Here is a 23,493-nt window from a genome sequence, read left to right on the forward strand (position 1 = left end):
TGCTCTACAAGTGATACTATAAGCTTGAGTTTAGCTTCAATGTCATCTGAAACAGATTTCTATTTTAAGTACAATTTTTCTAGGAAAAAAGGGTAGAGTAAAGGAAAGCTTTTTCATTACCATAACTTTGAGTAATGTGAAACAAGAGACCGTTTACAGCTACAGCCCTTAAAACCCTGCAGGGTTTTAAAACCCTACAGGCAGGACTTCATTCTTAAAACAAAGTACTCCTTTTTACTGTTTAATGGGTCAGCTACTTGTCCCATCTTCCATGGGCAGGAGCCCTTAAAGAAATATAATACTTTCCCAAATATTAAAGAAAAATTTGCACATCCTTCTGAGTTGACAAGTTCTTCACACGGTCTCCAGTGAAAATCCTCTCACAGGAGGGATGCATTCATTATGAGTAATATGGGCAATATGTGGCACAGCACTACTCAGTAGTGAGCGAAGTTTCCCTATTAAATACAAAGTGGAGAATAAGAGGTAGTTTGCCATGTAGTTCTAGGAGCTTAGAATTATTTTAGAACTCTTATTTTCTACAAAACAGAAAAATTAAATTGCAAACTATCTCTTTGTCAAAAGGCTTATCTTCCTATTTGCCAGTCTCCCTCATTACTTTACATCTCAGTTTTTAATTTTTTTTTTCTGTTTTCTTTCATATGGGCTCAAATTTATACTGCCTTCAGTTTTAGAGATTATCTGCTGCTGATAGTTCCTCACCTATTGTTTTTATTAATGAAAAGAATATTTGAGGGCTTTTTTTACCTTTATTTAAACAAAACAGTAATCATACATAAAAGGTATAAATTCTTACTAGTTAGAACTATGCTTTACATAATCAAAGTATATGTCTAGGCTGGCCTTCTATGATAGAGTTATCTATCTATCTATCTATCTATCTATCTATCTATCTATCTATCTATCTATCTATCTATCTATCTATCTATCATCTTCTGATAGAGCCTTTCTGCATAAACACACTTAAAAATAATTTAAAATACTACATAAAAGGTAAATTCAAAGTGCATTTAACTCCTCTACAGACATTCAAGAATCAAATGGCTAAAATTTAGTTAAGATTTATTTAATTTATTGCTTAATGAAATTCTACACTGGATGCATTCACATGACAACTGAAACTAAAAGGCACATAACTCTCCTGCATAACAGTTGAAAATGGTAATAAAATAGTTAAAAAGCTGCAACTGCAGTGAAGAAGCTACTTTTAAATGGAGGTGACAGAGCCAGGTGTATCCATTTTTGGTTTAATAGTGACAGCTATGATCAATCCTTAAAGGATTAAAGGTCCTTAAAGACCTTTGTCCAGTTTAATAATCTATACATATCTCCAATAGCCTTTACATTCTACATATTCAAAACTTTGGAATAATTTTCGAATGAGTCAGTTGTCCTCTGTGTTTCACCTCTTCCTAAGTCTTGATATTCCCTGACATATTAGGAGCAAAAGATGTGACACCCTTAATTTACTCATGTTTTAGAGTTCCCTATTTTCAGTAATGTTAATATAGCCCCTTCAATTTGTCAGCAGGTGGTATCCCATCTGTCATACACAAATCCTCCAGAAATGTCATACTACTGCTGGAAATTTGTCCATCATGATCCAGCTGTCCATTAGGATGGGAAGAATGCCAGTGTTCTGTCCTCACTTATTCTCCTGCCCTCCACAAGGACTATTTTAAACACTTCAAAGAAAATACAAGTTGAAGAATTTCCTGCTCATTAGTTACATCTAGCTAGGACAGCTTCTATGTTCAGCCATATTTAATGGAAGCATAATTTTTTCCAGGTGTTCCCTACTAAAAAAGGAAATTGCATTTAAAATAACAATTACATAAAATCAGAAAATCTTCTTGATTATTTCATTATTTTGTGGGAATATCTGCTGTCCTTCCAGCTAACAGTGTACAACCTTTCTGGTCAGACAGGAGTCAGACATACACTACCTGTACTTTTTTACAGTTGTAAAAGCACATAGTCTAAGAAAAATTCACATGCATGATGGTTCCAGGCCACGTGTCCGTCGCAGCCCTGAAGAGCAGAGGAGAGTAGCTGGAGTGAAGAGAGAAAAAACTCTAATTTCAGTTCTGAAGTCTTGGTTACAGACAGTGAAGCCAAAATGTGTGAATGGAGATGTAATCTATGAATCTATTATGTAATGATCACTCCTCAGTCTTCTCTTTATTGAATGTGAGCGCCCACTTTTGTCATCTAAGTTGATAACTATATCTGTCTAAGGACTGTATTGTGGTCCACTGCAAACTAAATGTTCAGTTTGTGTGTGCTCTTTCAGTGATGACACAGTAGGTCAACAGTGAAGTGATCTGCCCTACAAGGACTGAGTTTCATGGGGAAACCTGAAACACACCAGATCTGGAAAAATTTTCATACTGTTTTCAGAACGGACCTCCAAAGACAAGATGAAAAAAAACCAGAGGCATCAGCTGCCCTCTTGGAACACTGCTGAATTTTTTACAACCTCACTAAATCTGTTGAGATGGAGGGATCAGGTGTTGTATTTACTGCTAATATACTTCGAAGCTTTAAAGTTTCAAACATGATTTTTGGTATAAGAAGCAGTGATGTGTTTGTGTGTATGTAGGCTGCTTGACAATCTGATTGACACTATTAGAATGCTAATGATTTACAGAGAACAGTAAGCTAGATATAAACTGCTTGAAAAAAAAGGACACGTATTATCCCACTGCAATGTTTGTGAGGTTTGGGCTGACCACAGATAAAATCTAGAGGGATTTGCTTTTGTAAAATGTTTGCTTGTATGTTTGATTTGAAATGTTAAAAATTAATTCAGAATTTCTTTCCTATGAGTTACTGCAAATATTCCTGAGTGAAGAAACCAGACTTTTCTTTAGAAAAAATTCAGTCAGCAGCTATACTGCTATGTATAATAAATTAATTCACATATGAAAATAAAAATCAGCATCAGAAAGGAAAGAAATAAAAAACTTAATAGCTTTCAAATAATATCACTTTTAGATTTTATTAGTATTTATTTTAGGGTTTGAGTCAAAAGGAGATGGAAGAAGATGAAATATAGAGACAAGAGTATTTCCTCTTATTTTCTGTCCTAGAAGCTCCAAACCATTTTGCTACAATAAGTATGCATTTTATTCCAACATATTTAGGTGAAAACAACACAATTTTTGTGAGAAGAAATAAACTAGCAATTCTTTATGTTTAAACATTTACTTCTGAATTGGAGTAAAGCACATTTCAGAAAAGCTACAGAAGAGAATATGCAAAATATAAAACCTAATATAAAACAGATTTTTCAGAGATAAGGGAAGGTATCCCTTTCTTTCATAGTAAATATGGATATGTTGGCAAAGTAAAACATTTAGAAGTGCTTTAAATGAGTGAATTTTGCTATTTTAATCAGTTCTGACATTTTTAATTGTCACATGTAGGCAATTAAGGTAAGAGAGAATGCATGTTCAATGAGTATCTAAAATTTTATGACAGATATTTTACTAAGCCCTGTTTTGCAGTACCTACAAATCAGATAGGTAACACTGGCAGCATAAAGAAGACAATTTCTTTCTCATAATGATGATATATCAGTCTTTAGTACTAGGACAAGTACTTACAGACTGAATAATGCTCACTGCTGTAAATAAAAACTTTACTACTGCCAGTAGCAGACCAGATATTATACTCATTTTGCAAACTTTCATAAATTAAGTTCATCAGTCTCACTTTGTCTAAAACAGACTTCATCTGCCTGAAGTTGTGCTTAAACTTGTTTAGATATAATCTTTTCTCCAGACCTGCCTTTCTCTGATTTGTTTTAGTTGTAGGTTTTGGTTTGTTGTGTTTTTTGATGGTTTTTGGTTGGTTGATTGCTTTGGGATTTTTCTCTTTTTGTATGTGTATGTGGGAGGGGTTTGTTTTGTTTGGTTTTAGGTTTTTTGGTGTATAACCATAATTTTAAATAGTTTAATAACAAATATGTAAAGTCTGTATATAACATCTGTGGGATTTTCATAATGATTTGGTTAAGAGGGCTTGCTGGCATGAAAACAGAGGCTTTGGAAATGAGGTGCATAATGCAGCGTAGAGGAGCAAGGGTAGAAAATGACAAGTGGTTCAAATAGTACCAGAGATGCTACTGTCATGAAGAACTTACCAAGCTTTGGATCAACAGAACTTGATTCTTATGGGGCACTTTGAGAACCCAGGCATTTGTGGGAAGAAGAATACAGCAGCTCACATGAAATTCAGCAAGTTCCTGGAATGGGTAGAGGACTGTTTCCTCATACAAATGTTAGATGTATCAAAAAGGAATGAGGCACAGCTGGACTTGTTGCTCGTAAACCAACAAAATCTGCTATGCAATTATATTGATTAGTCATAGCCTTAGCCACAGTGGTAACAATATTGTGAAGCTTGGGGTCAAGTGGAACACACAAGATTGGTACTAAGACAAAAATTTTAGAAGAGCAAACTTCAACATGCTCAGAGCACAGCTGAGAGGTATTCCATGGAAGCTTCCCTGGAGGAAAAAGGAGCTGGTGAATGCTGAGAGTTTTTCAAGAATGCACTTCTGAAAGCAGAAATCAGCTAATCTGCTTTAGAGGTAAGGGAAGTAGGCAGAGGAAGAGGCTTCCTTGGCTTAACTACAAGCTTTTGAGTCTGATCAGAATCAAAAGAGAAGGATACCAAAAATGTCAAAACAGGCAAAGACCCATTGAGAAACACAAGAGCCTTTCCAAGATGTGCAGAGATGCAGTTACAAAACCAAAGCTCAGCTAAAACTGGTATTGACTAGGGATGTCAAAAACTACAAGAAACTGTCCAATGACAAGCAGAAACAGAAAGAAAATACCGTCCTGTTAAATAGGAGAGATAAATCAGCCACCAAAAATGATGAAAACGGAGAACATTCCATTCACTTAATTCACTTTCTGTCTGCACCAGCACTGCTAGACCCTGGAAGCAAAATAAATACAAACCAGACCCTGGTTGAAATAAATACAAAGCCACCTTTACTGAAGAAAGAGTTGGTGAGTAAATATGACAGCAATTTCAGCCCTACAAATTGATGGGCCCTGACAACATCCCAGGAAAATTTAACGAGTAACTACAAAGAGGAAGGAGACTCCCTTTTTACATGGAGTCATTTGGAAAAGATGAGGGGTAATGGGTACAAATTACTTCCAGGGACAATGTGATTATATGCAAGAGGAAAGTATTTCTAAACACTCACACTTCTAAATAATCATTTCCAGGGAAATGGTAGATTCTACAGTGTTGGACACTTAAAATTCAGATTGACAGGGTGCAACTCAATTTTGTCTAGCCCATGCTTTTGACAAGAATGTTTGGACCAGATGATCTTTGAGGCACCCTTCTAATCTGGTGTGTTACAATTCTTCGATGATTATGGAGACATATTCTCTAATAATATATATATTTTATTCTTTAGAGCAGAATAAAACAGAACAGAATACTTTATTTGGAAGGGATCTACAAACATGCACTCCAGCCACTCAGCCACTTCAAGGCTGATCCAAAGCTGAAGCCTTGCTAAGGGCTTGTCCAAATGCCTCTTAAATACTGACACAAAATCAACCACCACTCTAGGAAAAGTTTCCAGGCTTTGACCACCCTCTAGGTAAAAAATTGCTTCCTAATATCCAGTCTGAAGTTCTTCTGTCACAGTTTTGAACCATCCCCACTTGTCTTATCATTGGTTCCCAGAGAAAAGAGTCAGCAGGTTCATCTCCAGTTCTGCCCAGGAAACTGCAGAGAAATGAGGTCGCCTCTCAGCCTCTTTTTCTACAAACTGGACAAGCCAAAGTCCTTAGCTACTCTTGACAGGACATGTTTTCCATCTTTTTCATGTACTTTGTTGCCCTTCTCTGGATATATTCAAAGATCTTAAAATCTTTCTAAATTGAGGGACCCAGAGCTGCTCCAGCCTATCCAGATCCATCTGCAAGGGCTCTTGTTGCTCAAGAGTCAGCAGCACCTCTCAGTTTGGTGTCATCAACAAACTTAATTTCTTTCCTTTTGCAGAATCCTAAGGGCTGGACTGGCAATAGTATTTTATTTAGACTTCCAATATTTCAATTATACTACTAATAAATTATTTTTTTTCACATATAAAAGTGTTACTTTTTCACCCTTACTAAGATTTTGTCAGCATACATGTAGGAGCTGTGTGGTATTGGGGTATCCTCCATACGCATATAAACTTATAAGTTTTTATAGAGAATATGTACAAAGATATTTCCAGAGGCAAATCACCTTGCAAAATGTGGCAATCTTTGCTAGAAATTGAAGCAAACTACAGCCTTGTGAGTAATTACTCTGATTTCTAGTGACAGAAGCAATAGTTTATCTTGAGTAAAAGCTGTATGTCTTTAAAAACATAATGGACATAACAAATATTTTTTCCAAGCTTCACCTAGGATATGACTGAACAGTTTAGCTGAAACTTTAATGTTCAAATCAAGGCAAATAACTTTGCATGAAAATAGTCAGCTTGGATGTCTTCACAAAGCTCTACTGAGATCAACTTAGAATGAGAAGATAATATCTGCCCAAATTCATATCACACATAAACAAGCACATCCCATCCCAGACCTCAGTCAAATATATTACCTGACTTAAAAGATATATAAAAATTCATATGATAAGGTGTGTGTATCATATGAAATACAGATGTATGACAGCTTTCTCATAACACCAGTCTGTACAGTATGACAAAAAAAAAAAATCCAGTATGCCCATTTCTATAAATTGTTTTCAAAAATTTTTGCCCTTTTTAAATACTAATATTTGTATGTGAAAGTGAAAATAGGCTATTTGTTTTCTATATTACTGACAGCCCTGCATAAAGGGCAGCTTCATTTCCAAGATGCTAACATAGGATCTGGAAAAATACCTCCCTGGACTTCCATGTATTTCCTATGTTACACTGGGGAAATGAATTGCTTTTTCCTCATCTGAATTTCACATTTGCATAAAAAAAGAGTAGTTCCACTCCACAGGAATTATGAAAATAGAAGATGTCAGGATTCGACATGCAATGATACTCATATTATTATATTCACATGCCATCTCTGTTTGGTCTGCTCTTGGATTGTTTCATTTATTGAGTAGTTTGTATGTGTATTGCACATACAGTAATGTATTTGCACATTAACCATCAGCAAATTCTGCACTTATAAATATGCAAAAGTACTTAAAATTCTATCTTTGTTTCTTGTTTCAAAGACTTTTAATAATATGTTATTTACATAAAAATTCTACTATTCAGAAGATACTTTTAAACTTATGTAAAATGCTGTCAAGCCTTAATTTTAATATATTAACAGGCCTTAGTTTAGGAACTGGAGGCAGAATTTTCATTATGTTTAAAGGGAATCAGTTTTCTCTTTTCTCTATATATAACTTTTAAACTAATTGTTGATGAACAAACAGTAAACAGAACTTCTTACCCTGCAGACAATACTGTGTAAAAAACAACTCCAAAACTAGTAACAAGAATTGTTGCATGCTACCTGCCTATTCAAAGCACTAAAAAAGAGGGAGACAGAAGATAAGCTATTTTCTTTCCCTTATTTGAATCAATCTAGAGAAATGTCATCAGTACATACACAGTTTCTCTTATCCTGTGTCTAAGCGAACTGTCAGTTCAATATGTCTCTAAATTCTGTTGCCTTCATACATATAAATGGAACAATAATAAGAGATTACAAGATTAAAAAACAAATCACAACCAATTAGACCTTGTCAAATTTTGTCTTCACACAGAAAAGCGGCAAAAATGTTAACCTTGACCTTCAGCATGTATTAAAATCAGGGACTATCAGTTGATAATCAGATAAGTGCTCTCTGTGGAAGAATAGAAGACCTCGACCAGTGAGGGTACTAAAAGCTTGCAAAAATCTGATCCTGATGTTATCCAGATGCAAAGTGTTAACCTTTCGTAGAGATGAAATCTGAAACCCTGGAACAAGGGTCAAGATAAACAGGTTCCATTTCTGGCCCAATAGCAGACTCCTAATGTCAAATGCTCACTTTGCTGTGACCTTGTTCCCAAATGTAGAATGAATACAGGAGTATTTACTTTGCTTGCCTTTTACTCTATCATTGGGATAGAGCCTAGAAAGAGACAGAGTATTCTGGTGTCAGGGTATTTTAAACTACTATAACAGGAATAGCCTTAAGCTCTATATCCTTCATTTTTCTGGGTTGTATTTTTTGTCATTCATATTGTGTTAATTATTATACACAAATTATGTTTTTAATCAAAAGTAGTCTTTTGCTTTAGCTCTTGTACTTTGCTCACAAGAAGCACTTGTGAAATATATAACTTCACACACTCATTGTTCATGTGACTTTTTTGTGTGTTCTAGAGTATATAAATATCTTAGACAATTTAGTCATCACATTCTCTTAATTCTTTTTCACCAACAGCCAGTTAATATTTGGGAACAATTTGAATGTCACATACTGAATATATATACTGATATATGCATCTGGCATGCTTTCAGCTGCGGTATTCTACAAGAGGCATCATGTCCCCATTCAAGCCTAAATTTCTGATATTTTCACTTACTCTTCATACTTTGCCTCAAGAAGGTTATCTTGACATCCAAAATAAAAAGAGGTCCATATGTTATGATAAAGAGCTATCTCAGCATCTCACAGGCTTCCTTACAATTGGTCTCCTAAAACCACAAAGATCAGGTCTAACTTCATTACATCAATTCCTGTCTCACACTATGTTACCCAAAGCCTGCCAGATGTGATCTCAGAGTATGAACAGAAGTGCAAAATCACTTTCCTGTATCTGCTGGATTCACCCTTGCTAAAGCAGTCCAGGGTATGAGACTGCTTTTTGGGGCCTACTGCTGTCTTGGGGACAGCCTAGTGGCTCCAGAGGTCCCAGAGCCACGACTGCACAGCAGCACCCCAGCTGGGCAGCATCAGCTTACAATCTTGCTTCCTTGGTATTAGCCTTGGTATTTATCCTAGACAGAAAGTACAGCTTTCTGATCACTGGCTTGGCTTTGTATTTATGGATCACAACAGTAAAACCAGCAGTCCTGGCCACTGTCACACTGTAGGTTGCTTATCTGGTTCATATATCACCTACCTGCTAACAAAGGTACTATGAAATCTGCATCAAAGGACTTTGTGAAGTCAGGGTAATCGAATGCAGGCATCTTTGTCTTCTCATCAAGACCATCACATTGGATAGGTATGATTTGCACAGATCTGGATTTTCCCAAACTTGTTAAATAATGAATCTATGATCTAGGCCCACCTCTATTCTACAGTTCATATAGCAGCTGTTAAAATATAAGATGCTATTTATCTGTCATATGTGATTATTGTGATATTTCTAAATTAACAATTCTAATTTAAAATAAGAAATAAGTGAAACAAAGCTGCTATAAATAACTATAACCTTAAAGGGATCTGTATACCATTCAAATTCCTCATCAGAATGTTGAGGTTTGCTTCTATTCATTACATTGTTTATTAACTCTGATAATTCCATAAATTTTTGTCATACCTGAGAAATATTTTGAGTTTGTGAGACATAGAATTTTAGGATCATGTAGTAAATAGAATGGATGAAATATTCAATAAAATTTAGTGTATTAATACAGAAGTATTGGTGCTAATTTCACCTTGCATGTGACTGAAGAAATAGGTAACATCCAATATACTTCGACATTGCTTCTGCTTATTATATGTGGTGTCTAAGAAGTAAAACATTTTTTGCTGCTTGATTTCTTTGATTTCTTTGTCTGACTTTATAATATTGAAATATCGTGTAAATAACTTTTAAAAATATTCTTACTGTTTATACCATTCCTATATACTGATATATTGATATAATACAGATTTTTGCCAGAAAACAGAATAAAAATATTTGGTTTTAATACTTCACTTCTAATATATTTTAAAAAAAACCTGTTCCATTCACAAGAACTGAAAAATGTTAAAAAAATGAATAAGTTAGCAACTAGAAAAACTATGTATATTTAATATATGTATATCTACTAGTCTCCAGGATACCTAGGCAATTGTCACAAGGTAATTATATTCTCGCTTGAGATCGTTCTTCTCTGTATGTATGTATCCTACTCAAGAATGGTTTTTGGCAAAGATATGTCTAAATCATATGGGATGTTGCTTATTAGTTGCTTCATCTTGTCATTAATTAGATAATGACAAAGAACTCTCCTTCTCGAAGTATCAGTGTTTTTTAGTGTAAGGTGTTACTAGGATTCGTCTTTTTCAGTAGCTGCTAATAAATACTAACACACTTTATTCAATACATTCAAAAACTTGTGAAGATTCCTATTTCTTTTATTCTAGGTAGCAAATACTGTTTATGTGCGATAATCTACCTTGGTTTGGCTAGCAATGGACTACATTCAAGTTTGTCAGTCTTTCTAGTAATCAGTAAAGCAATCTTGATGATCCAAGACAAATTCTGCACTGAAAAGAATTTAGCTTCTCTGTTAGACTATGTTAAACTATGCAAATAGCTCTAAATACATACATTTTGAGCAGTTTTCAACCTTTCAAGTATTTTAATAATATGAGCTACTTGTTTTGCAGTGACACCAACAAGTTTTCAGACATTCCACAATTTTACAGTAGCGTATCTTTTCTTTCTCTCTCATAAATGAACATACATTATTGAAACTCTGCCTTTACCACCTCTTTCTTTCTTCTTTCCTTTCTTTTTTTTCACCCTTTTCTTCTTTTCCCAGTCTAGTATCATCCAGGTTTTTTAGCAGTTGTCCAAAGAGGAAAATGGATTTTCATTGAGAAACTATATTGTGAGTAAAAAGCAGATCTGACAAATTGAAAACCTTCCTGACTTTATTTTATCCACAATTTCCTACTAGCTATAAGAAAAGTGTGATTTTTCAACATCTATCAGAAAAGAAAACAAAACTCTAAGTAGAACTGAGATACTGGTGCCCATGAATATTAAAAATCTTAGACTCGAAGGATGAGAGGTGCACTTTAATGTGTGTGCATAATTCCTGTGTGCATGACTCTAGCACTTTAGCTCTTACCATGTGAAAGATAACATGTGGGCCTCCCTCAGAGATACTTTTTGGACCACCAAGGCTTCTTACTCTGTCCTTCACCCACAATTGTCTCCCATGAGAAATGCAGTAGGAAGTAAGGTTAATTTAATTAGCACCCAAATAATCTTACTTAGGGTTTTTTTTCACCAGTTTGTTTTCTACATCCATAGACTACTTTTTATCTACAATTCTTTATCATTGAATATTTCCCCATGTTCATGTCTATATTTTATAATAATTTATCATTACTTTCAGATAGTGCTTTTAATTGTCTAGAAAGGACGAGGAATCAGAACGAGATGACATCAAATTTGCAAAATAACATTATGAACAGATGAAGTTGCATACTGATTTAAAGATGTGTTTAAGAATTTTACAAGGGAAATCAAAGTCCTCTACAGTGCCATGGTAAGTGTATTTTTAATTTGTGTTTGTTGCTAGAAATCAGCAGGTTTTGTAAATTTAGTCTAAAATTAATATCCAAATGTGTAAGACATCACTTACTTGGAGTTGAGGCTGATCAGTTCTGCCACAGCTGGTGCCAACATTCTGTCAGTCAAATTCTTAACTGGGTTGTAAAGGGTGAGGAAAACAGTTGCTTTTTACTCCCACCTGAAATGAAATACAGTGTCAGTTGCTATTTTTCTTCCCTCCCTTCCAAGTGCAGTAAGACATTTATTACATTATTTTAGCCTGTCTCATTAGGGGGTCATCAAAACAGTTACACAAAGAATGGAAGCAAAACTATTTCATTCTTTGAATTTCTCCTTGATTGTGTGATACGATATACCTATAAATAAGTGCTCTAAACAATAATTTATTTAGTGTGTATTTATTCATATATATATATTTATTCACATAATGTATGTATTTCTAAATTTTGATGCTGAAGAAATTAGTCAGATAATTTAGCAGTAGCAAATAGAGGTGTTTTAGAGCAAAGTAGTTTAATGTAGGAGCCTAAATAAAAAAGTTTCAGTTTTATTTTTATCTTGAAGTACCATTTCTTCTTTACAAGTTTCTTCACCTTATTATGGACTATAGTCTTCAAATTTATGACAAAATTATTCATAAAACAAAAGGTTAAAGAAAAAGTCTCTCAATTTTAAATTGCTATCACATTTGAAAGGAAGTAAAATAAGTCCTAAGTGGCTTAAAGAGCAACTAATATGATATGATATATGATATGATATATGATATTATATATTATGTGAAATTATATATAAAATAACATAACATAACATAACATAACATAACATAACATAACATAACATAACATAATTAATATAATTAATATAATTAATATAATAATCAATCTACAGGACGATGGGGAAAAAGAAGGTTCTGAAAATCATAACCCCATCAGTTCAACTTAAGTTCCCGGGGAAAAAAAAATTATAGTATCAGTTTTTATGAAAGCTATTTGCAGGCAGAAGAAGGACAAGCAGTAGCAACTTGGCAACAGAGAGATCTCTGAAGGGACACAGATATGCATGAAGATATGCAGAAAAACACAGTGGGGAAAACTGACATTCACTGCGCCTAGAACATGTAAATAATTTTGTTGTCTTGTTACCATATGATATGTCTGTCCTTCCAATCAAAAGAAAACCAAACATATTACAGATCTCAGCTGTATTACAATACAATGAATGGATTTCTACAACAGGCATAATTTTTCAGAAACTTGCTGACTGAAAACGTCTTGATGGTGAGCTCGCATTCAGGGGTAGCAATATGGACAGAACAGCAATGTTCAGAAAATCACAAGTGGTGTATAAAATTTCAGATCTTTATCCATCAACATTGCTGCTGTAAAGGATATACAGCTTATGAATAAATGATTGGTTATAAAAAGACTCTACAAGAAGATGGATTTATAGTATATAGTTAGTTATTCAATGCTGTATATAAATATTGGTTGGAGAGGCATTGCACATCTGACAAATTTATGGCCTTTCATTTGGAGTGTAAACATTTAGAAGAATTTGACTTTGTCACATACTGACATTATATTATGAATTAATTTTATTTTATTGAAGGCAAATTGCACACCTTTATTTCATCACAAAAATAACTATGCTCTAAAATAAAAAAATAAAAAAAAATAAAAAAATCAGTAATGCTTTTCCTATCCTCTGATTGTTTAAATAATTGGTTAGTTGAAAACAATTGAAATAATCCTATGCAATTAATATGCAATTTCCTAACAGCTGAAACCTCCTTTTACTATGTTCTAATTCTAATATAAAGAAACATATTCCTAATCTTAGACATATATATAATTCCAAGAAAGAAAAAGTCTGCATTATTCCAGGAACACTTTTCACCTCCAGACTTACACAATTAGTAAACTCATTTTCTCAGAAGCCCTTCTGTAGTTGCTTCTTCAGAACAAGCTTTAGTGGAAGTTGTTTATACATAAATCCTCTGCTAAGAATAATTTAACTTAAAATTCTTACAGAATTGATCAGAAAAAAACTATCAATACAGAACTGAACTAGGGCTTTTTTTTTTCCAACTCCTGTAATATTTTTGAATTTCAAAATTAATTTAATCACAGGAATTCCGAAAGTGTTTGAAGACTTTTTCAGAGACCCAATAATTTTTCCAAAAGAAAAGCACAGGGAAATATGACCACATTTTCTTGATACTTTTAGACTGCAAGAAAAAGTGAGTAGAATGTGCAACTAAGAATTAAGTCTCTCCAAAGTGCTTCAGTGATAAATCTGCTTTGCTGTATATGTCATCACAATGCATGCATCTTGAAACCAATTAATAATGTCTTAACAGAAATTATTCAAATGGTGAATTTCCAAACAACTCTAGTCTGGAATTCTCCAAGGCAGAGGAGTGCAGGAGACCTATGATAGTTAACTAATCACTGAATCATCACCAGAGGTTAGGAGGTAAAAATATCTTCTGTTTTGTTACTCCTAACTTGAAATTGGGAAAGAAACTTGTGCAGCAGCATCATAAGATTTTTCTCCCCCTCTTCAACTGCTGTAGGGAAGCAAACTGGGTACACATTTTCAGTTCTAGTGAAAAGCTAATTTCCCTCAGAATATATTTTCCTTGTTAAATTTTAAATTAGAATTGGTTTCTTTCAATATACTTCATATTTTCCTATGTTTTTTCTTGGCTTCTCTTTTTCCCAGAACTCAGTTTACCCTTCCCTTAGTTCCACTTCTACACATTCCAGTGTCAGCAAACCTATGAACATTTTCAACATCTTCTTGCCAATCAGAGCAGTTGGTTTTTCTCTTTTTTAATAGGGATGCAGTTGGCGCAAAGTTATTTTTGCCTGTATTTTTCACTTGTTATCAGTTGGGAACAGAAGGAAATATCACTTTGGCTCCTGAATGAAAGCAACAGATAAGCATGACGCTTTGGGCTGTCTGCTACTTCTCGTAGCCACTAGCAAAGCACTGTGCATTATTGCCTCTCTCTTCTGTGATGCTGAAATTCCCTGCTAGCATGCCTGAATCATTTACATTTTCTCAGAAAATGGACTGAGAAAGCCAGACGCCAATATATAGCTGACAGTGTTAGGAAAAAGCTTCAGCACTGACATTTGCATATGTGCTTCTGGCCATAATTAATTCTAATGTACTCGATTCAGACCTATGACACTGTTCCACAAAGACAAAAGCTAGACATTAAAGGAAAGCTTATGAGGAGAAGTAATATCTCTTATTAGTTCAGCTGATAGAAAAAATGACAAGATTTTGTCACAAAAGCCCTTGTTCAAAGGAATATATGGTAGAAGATTTCAGACATACTAGATGGATGCCACATGGGACTTGGATATTATACCTTGTTTAAAAATTTCTTTTTAAAATCAGGAGACATAACATGAGGCCCAGCCTCAGACATCACAGAAACAACACACCAGTGAACATTCCCAATGTTTATGTGATACTCGTGTTTTCTGACTAAGGGAAAATAGTACACAAGTTATCCTTAGCAGTGTAAATTAGATTAAACTGTAAATTATAAAAATGACATTATATTCTTTTAGCTTCCATAAATAATACAGTGTTCAGTAAGTCTTTGCACATTTCTTTGGACAGAAAGTTTGGCTACATGAGATGATATTTCCCTTTAAAAAAATTAAATACTTTTTCTATGTTCCTTCATTCACACATATGGGATATGACCCTACATTTTGCAGTCTGTGTTTCAACAACTCATCCACATTTACAGTTACATAAACCTTTTGAACTCTGAAATTTCATTTATTCCACATATTTTACTTACCTTTGTGATTTGCAGATAAATTGATGTGGAGATAGTTCATGTTTCAATTATCTTTTATTATATATATGGAGACATTTTTAAATTAATAGAAAAATCATATCAAAATAATAAAGCGAATTTATGAAAATATATCTTACATGAAATTTCCATCCTTGAAAGTGATATGATTTAAGAGTAATTTTTGCTTTCCCAGCAATAGAAGATTTATGCATTTGAGAGCTTAATTTCTCTCTTTAGTTAAAGATGTCAAAACATTTTCCATTGAAAAATTTCCTACAGACATAGTCATACAATTTAGAAATAAAACAAAACAAGCAAAACCAAGAGAGAATAAAAAATAAAAATGTGTTGAAACCGTTTTAGTTGACTTCTAGGTTTGCAAGATTATGTTTATACATTTTTATCCAGAATGTAACTACACTAAAAGCATGGCACAGAAAAAGTACAGAAGTTAGAACAATATTAAAATACACTTAGTTTCTGCCAATACTTGAGCACCACAGTTCTATTTCTGAATGTACCACATAACTTTTTAACTGACAACACTAACATACACACACACATACACAAAAAGAACAGAAACATAGACCTATTGTCTTTACATGTCACATGAATTTCAGAATTTTTATTCATAAAAATTCATCAGTTTATTATATGTGCATTACAAAACACTGCAATCCATGACAGAATTTCCTGCTTCCTCTTTATATTAGTAACTACTCTATCTTTATAAAAACTCTATTTATCAGCAAAAATTCATATACCTTCATATCTTGAAGAAAACCCTATTTTACCCTATCATACTTTTAAGAGAGAATGAGTTTATTAGTCTCCTTCTGCCCTCAAAGTTGTAAGTTTTGCATGATACTACCTATTTTACTGGCCTGTCACAATGAATTTTCCAGGCTTTCTTGACCCAGCAAGAAGATTTTCATCAGCTGCAGTATCTTTTAGGTAAGATTGAAAGTCCTTACAGTAAGACTGCAAGTCCTTATACTACTTCATATAAGTTAAAAAGAAGTGTCACAAAAATACAGGGCAAATGCAGAAACAGCAAATCTCTTACATATCTTCACAGACTGCAAAGTGTTAATAAAGTGATCAGTCTTTGATTCTGACTTAAAGTGACTTAAAGAACTTAAAGTGACTGAGATTCTCCAATTCTGATTTATGCCAGAAAAGTGATGTCTGTCCTATGAAAAAATAAAAGCAAAGAGATCTTCTAAAGCATTGTGGAATTATAAGAGCTGATTTCTGAGTACAGATTCTAACATTTCTGCCTGTTCCAAAGTTGTAGTAGTTTACTAACTACTTGAAATCATAATCAGCTATGGGTTTATAGAGAGAGATTTTGATGATGTTTGAAAATATTTTGTCATGATAATGCAAGAGTCCTAATTATAAACATTTCCTGCCTGTTGTGGTAAGAAACTGGGGATGAGAGCCAGGGTGGTTTCTGTGAGGGTAGGGACTTTCACAACATGAGACAGAGAAAGTTCATGGCATCTCCAAAATGGATCCACTGCAGGATGTAGCTTAATGCATGGACAAAGATAATTCTGCTTCTCTGATAACATATCTCGGGAAGGGCAAAATGTACCACGTAGCAGCTGTGAGAGACAGGAATGAGAAAAAATGCAAGAGAAACAGCTTACAGACACTAAGATCATGGAAGGAGGAAGGAAGATGTGCTCTTTGGCACTGGAGTAGGGGTTCCTCTGCAGCCTGTGAAGACCATGGAGAATCAGATTGTCCTGAGACCATACTGGAGAAGATATCAACACTATAGGCCATAGCGTTGTCACACTACAGAAAAATATGTTCTAATGGAAGCTGTGGATTGTGGAGAGTCCACACAGGAGAATGTGAAGAGGACCCCAAGTGGCAGCATATTTTATCACTCACAGCCCATGGAGCTGTCTCTGAAGGAGTATACCCCATCGAAATGACCCATGCTGACGCAGTGTTGTAAATGTAGGATTTTAGGTAAAGTGAGCTACTTAGATTTCCTTGAGGTTTATTGTGTTCTTATCTAACTAGAACTATAAACTAATTATTTTATTCAACTTCCCAGTTACAGTGTTTGCTAAAACAGTACAGATTTTACACATTGTTTATTTTTATCTTAAATGTATAATCATTAATCTGAACTTTGTTGGTTTATTTTATCTAATTTTAAGCAGATCATTTTCTAGTGTGGTATAGTTCTGTCCCCATAAAGAGTATAGAGACTTTAACAGATAACAAGAATTTTCAATCTTATTTTCTCTTCTTAAAAGAGAGGAGTGAGCAAGTGGTTGGGTGGAGATATGGCAGCAATCCAAGGTCAACCACAACAACTGTCAGCCTTTTGATGTGAGAGCTGCCAGAATTGGTAACTCCCCTTCGTTAGAGTACACAGGGGTAATGGTTGTATTAATTTCTCCCTGAGTAGGTCATGACATTAAGGGAGGCCATATGTGTTCTTGTTCTCCAGGTTTTAAATATTGAAAAGATTTTATTATCTGAAATATACACAGATAATTCAAATAAAACTGAACTAAGTTTTGCCACTTCTTGTCAAGAAGTGATTTATTCTGATCATAAAATTTAGAAGCTGAAAAATAATTTTTGCATTATGTCATTTCAAGACTTCCATCTATCTACTCATTTTGCTGTAAAGAAAATTAAAAAGCTGACAGAAATCTCCCAAACTCCCTATCAGACTTATCACAGAAAATTTGCTACTCGAATAAAAATCTGGTGATCATCATGACCTTGATTATGTCAGCAGCTAAAAATATTTTTTACATGTCTTTTTATCTATCTTTTCTTCCAGTCTATAGTTGCAGTTATAGCCTCTAATTCTTTAGAGGAAGATCTGAAATAATATATCTAACCAATTACTCATCAAGACAATGTACTCCTTTACTTTGCTGATGACTGGCTAAAGCTTTGAAGCATGAAATTTGATTTTGTTACTGGTTTAATGTATAGATGCAAGTACAAAGAACATTAAAATGTCAATGCATTAAATTTTGTTTTCCCCAGTTGTCTTGAAAGATAATGATGATGAGCAGGATGAGGAGGAGGAGGAGGAAAATGGGGAAACAGAGATTTGAATATATCACAGTCCAAATGAACCAAAGCAGTCCTGCATTTATTAAAACCATGCACAGAGGTTATAAAATTTTCTGGAGTGAAGTATACCTTTGAAATAGTTGTGTTATCAAAGGATTAAAAGTTGCATTGCTCTGATAATATTTAAATATCTCAACTAGAACATTTATTTCTAATTCTAATACATGTGTAAAATTTGGGTCTCAATAACTGGTTTTAAGTCATCATTTTGCCTTCAAAGCTAAACAGCTGTCCTCTCCTTTCAATTAAAATAGTGTGCATATACATATATATTCATGTAGAATTCATCCCTCAATCATCTCTCTGATTAAGCTAGACAACTTAATCTTCAGAGGTCTTGAATTTTAAGGGTTGCCTGATTCTATTTTCAGAATGAAAGCTCTGTCTTCCATCCCTGGCAAACAGATCTATCCTTAAAACTCATGGCTGAGTGAATAATCATCATTCATGTATGCTGCAGTTTGGTATTTCTTAAATAAATTGTCCTATTTTTTAACATATAGACATGGAGGAATTAATGCATATGGCAGGGAAATGACAGAAAAGGCTGGAAACTTCTAGCTAGTAAAATAGAATACAATTTTTACTTCATTTTGAGACTACAGAGCTTTATTACAATCAGAAAGGTGACAAAACTTCTTATAAATACTTTTCAGGGTAAGAAGGAACAAACCCAGAAATTTTTCTACCAGTGTTAAACTGTAACCCTAGAGCCAGATTCAGAGTTCATAAGCCATGAAGTCTATAGAAAATACAATAGATAAGGTATCTGCAGAGACCACAGATACTTCCAGTTGAGAAGTTTCACATACAGTTTCAGCATACTGCCAAATTCCTCTTAGATCACACTTATTTTCTAATGTGATTTTTAAGATCTAGTTAATTAAATTTTTAAAAAAACAAAACAAAACAAAACAAAACAAAAAAACAAAAACAAAAAAAAAAACCATAACAACAAAAAACCACCACAATATGTAAGTTAATTCCAGAAGTGAAAAAGAAGAAAAAGGAGGAACAAGTTGAACAAATTGTCTTCTGATCTGCTGGTATGCAGTATGACATGAGGCAAAGGTAGCTGGTGATGAATCTCAGACAAAACTTACTGTAAATGCTTTCCTATCAGAAAGCCATAGAATCATGAATAATTTAGGCAGGAAGGGAACATGGGAGTGATTTTTCTAGTCCATTTCTCCACTTAAAGCAGAGACAACTGCGATTGGATAGCATGTTGTCAGGTTTGGAATGGAGGCAATGAAAACAAAGAACTCCAGGGAATCTAGTTCACAGAGCCTGATTACCAGAAAAGTCATGTATTTATTAGAGTTTCGTTGATTCTTCTAGAAGCTTTTACCCTACAAACACAGCTTAATAAAGGAGAGAGAGATACTACTAAACTTCAAATTGCTATTAAATTTTGAAAGATTAATCTTTTTCTGTTTAAAGATAAAAGTTACACCTTCGATTTAAAAATTGAATGATACACTACCTCTCTAAATTTCCTATGCAGTGCTGACTGCTTGTAAAGAGGATCATTTTAACACTTCTGCTACCAAATGCAGCACATGCTCTTTCTCTTCTATGTCTACATGTTTGAGAAACAATGGATATATGTGGTATGTGGTATATGAATATGTTCTTCTGAGGCATATGTAAAATCCAAGCAGGAAGGAATTTAAAGTGAGGAGTAATAACACAGATGCATAAATATAAAATTTTATGTATTACTATAGCAACACTATTAACTAAAGGTTTTGTTTAAGAAGACTGACAGATATTGACAGAGAATAATGTAGTAATTCTAAGGCAAGTAAGATGACTAAAAAGTTCATCTCAGTAAATATCCCTGATGACTCCTTGTGACATCTTTTTTACTTAACGGTAATTCTGTTTAGTCCTAAAATGTAGTCAGCTGATACCCATATCTAAATGTTCTGACAGCTGACATTATGCAAAATGTGACTGCATAACTTTCAGATAGATACTTCAGATAACCAACGGCTTTGGTGTATTATTTTTATTTTTTTTTTGTATTTCATGATCTGAATGAAGATAAAGCTCATCAAATTGGCAAATTTTCAGAAATTTGAGGGATGATGATGATGATATAAAGCATCAGATTTTGATCTGATGAAACTCACAGATCTGCAGCTCCAAAATATTTGGCAATCATTTCTTGGCTTCTAGACTTTTGTTAAAGCAAGATAAAATCAGCCTGAGTCGAGGCAAACCCAGCAGATCCTAAAACACTACACTGTTGGACTGATCTCTAAAACTTTCTATCAATGTCAATAATAATACTTATAGGTTTTGGGATTTGAAGAAAAAATACTTTAGGCTCCAGAAGTTATAAATTCTTAATTATTCCTTTTTTATTTATTTGGCTTCAAACAAACAGCATGTTTGGGTATTCTGGGATTTCCTGTGGAAAATTCCTATGGATTTCCTATGAAACCATTAAAGTTTCAAGTAAAATTCAACTCCTGTGCTTCTGAAAATATAGGTCAAGATAATCCTAACAAATAACCTTAGTGGATGTCAGGGAAGAGCTTTGTTGTGCAAGGATAAAATCAATAAGAACTTTCCTGTTCTCTTGAATATGTCGTTCATCTTCTGCTCACTATTTATCCAAACCAATTCAATACAATCTGCCAATTCAATACTTTCTTTAGTTTATAAAGCATGTGTCTAAAATGTACTAGTGCAAACTGGCCAAATGCATCAGGTGTGCTCTTACTTCACTTTTGCTTGATAAATATTGTGAAAGGCTTGTTCAGTATAAAAGAAAGGCATTATGAAGAAAGGATGTGATTACTAATACATTCTGATTTGATTTCAGAAATCCTTCACCCTGCATCTGTAATCCCTGGATAAAGGATGATTATGCTATTTAAACAATTTTAGAGTGGCATAAATCCATGTTCAAAAATCACATAGATGGATCTCATTTTTAAGCTTCACACATCACTGATTATTTTTGTCATAGCTCCAGAAAAAATACAGGAATACAAATAAAACATCTGCAATTTAAAAATTTAAGGCCATCTTTCTTACCCTTATTTCTGAAAAAATCTACTTTAACAAAAGTTATGATTGGAAATTTTCTAATTTATTCAATAAACAGGCATAAAGGTCTCTGGCTTATTTCTAGCATTCTTTGGTATTAGATATCCTAATTTCTCTGTTTTTGTGAATGAATCTGGGAATCTAAATTAGGTATTGGAAACACATACAAAGACCATCAAAAGCTACAGTAGTTTATATCACAAATCAGAATAGCTGCTGGCTGCTTCCAGGAAGTAGGGAATGGTGAATTTGTCACCCACACAGAAACTGCACTGAAGATGTCATCTGGAGTAACACCTGTTCAAATAAATTTTATGTAGTCTATCATCAGGGAACTGACAATTAGACTTGCTTTGCATGCAGTCCTTTATAATTTGCCTTGAAGTTATGCTGGAAAGGACAAGAAAAGAAAATTTCCTCCTAAACCAAAAAAGTTCTCTCACAATATTATATGAAGACCAGATTTACCTAAGTGGCACTTTCTTCCTTGTCAGTGATAAAATATTGATGAAGTTTTTTTCAGTCGTCCCATCATCGTGGGCCTGTGTTTGACCCTGGCTACTATCATCAGGCCAATCCTGACACCCACCTGCAGTCTGGTATGATAGCTAGGGCTCAGTCTGCCCTTATTGGCACACAGCTGGGTGATGTCCTGTTCTGGTGTTACCTTAGGGAATCCCCACCACTCCTGGCCTCAAGAGGTTCCCTATCCCATATAATACCCTAAAATATATCATGGAAAGTTATAGGAACATATAGGAACACAAGACAGATTACAGTTAACACATTTAACACCTGTGTTAATTATGTGGATGATAGAGAAAAGTCTCAAGGCAGGTCACATCAAAGCATGTAAATCTGAAGGGAGAGTGCTAAGAAGATTGAATCAGACTCTTTTCAGAGGTGTCTAGTGACAAGATCAGAAAAAATGAGCAGAAACTGAAACATAGGAGGGTCTTTCTGAACACAAAAACACTCTTCTCCTCTTTTGGGAACCAGCCGCTGTAAAAGATAGCCCAGAAAGATTGTGGAATCTTTGTCCTTGTAGATAGATCAACAGCCATTCTGGACATGTGTCTTGGAAACCTGCTCTAGATAACCCTGCATAAACAGAAGTTGTCGACTAGGTGTAATCCAGAGGTTCATGCTGATTTCAACCTTTTCTTATGCCTGCTGGCTGAATTCTCACTCTGCAGAAATAGCTTTTGACATCATAACTTCCATTCATTGCCTTTGTTTCTTCTGTCCTAAAGGAAGAGCTAGTTTTCAATCTTATGGTTTTCCTAATATAGTAGGTGTAATACACTGTTCTCAAAACCTTCTTTATGGCGTCATTTGGTAATAACTTGATCAAAAGTAAATGAAGCTATTTATATAGCAATGGAAGAATTTGCTGTGATGCAGATTGAATAGTCAGTAGACTAGATGAATAGCCACAAACACCAGATCCTACTGTCCCTTCTTTAGGAAGATAAAGCAAAAGGTCTTGAATTATTTTATTGGTTTGATTCAGAAGATGGGAGATTACTGCAAGATATGGAGTACAAATAATCTGGTTTGTTAGTGTGAGACTGACATTCTTAACACAGGTTTACTAAGACAAGAAATTATCTACAAAAACAGAAATGAAATATTTTTATTTTAATTTTTAATAATGGATGAGGAAACAAAAAGGAGATAAAACCTCTTGTCAGACATAATAAAATTTAGTCAACAGATAATATACTATTAGATTTTATAGGCTTGCAGGCACTCAGCTATTAAGATTCAGCACTAAATCTAGCTTTCTATCTAATGTAATTCTTTAGAAGTATTTTCAATGCACAATCTAATTATCAATGTTATCATGGCTATGCTATTATAGATTGCATACTATTTGCTTTTGAACATAGAGAAAAAATAATGTGAGGAGTCAAATATCTTCACTAAATGGAGA

At 34.1% G+C, this 23,493-nt stretch overlaps 1 protein-coding gene across 47 annotated transcripts in view; it reads right to left on the minus strand.

The window, feature by feature from the left end:
- The window catches only part of PTPRD (protein tyrosine phosphatase receptor type D), a 1,166,996-nt gene that overhangs the window by 855,812 nt on the left and 287,691 nt on the right, over positions 1–23,493 (minus strand). For all 47 annotated transcript variants that reach the window (XM_033520262.1, XM_015652791.3, XM_033520279.1 and 44 more), the window contains exon 3: positions 11,619–11,726. The gene's annotated coding sequence lies outside the window, so the exon portion shown is untranslated. The remainder of the gene's footprint in view (positions 1–11,618; positions 11,727–23,493) is intronic.

This window comes from Parus major, chromosome Z, assembly GCF_001522545.3.
Source record: "Parus major isolate Abel chromosome Z, Parus_major1.1, whole genome shotgun sequence".
Lineage (NCBI taxonomy): Eukaryota > Metazoa > Chordata > Aves > Passeriformes > Paridae > Parus > Parus major.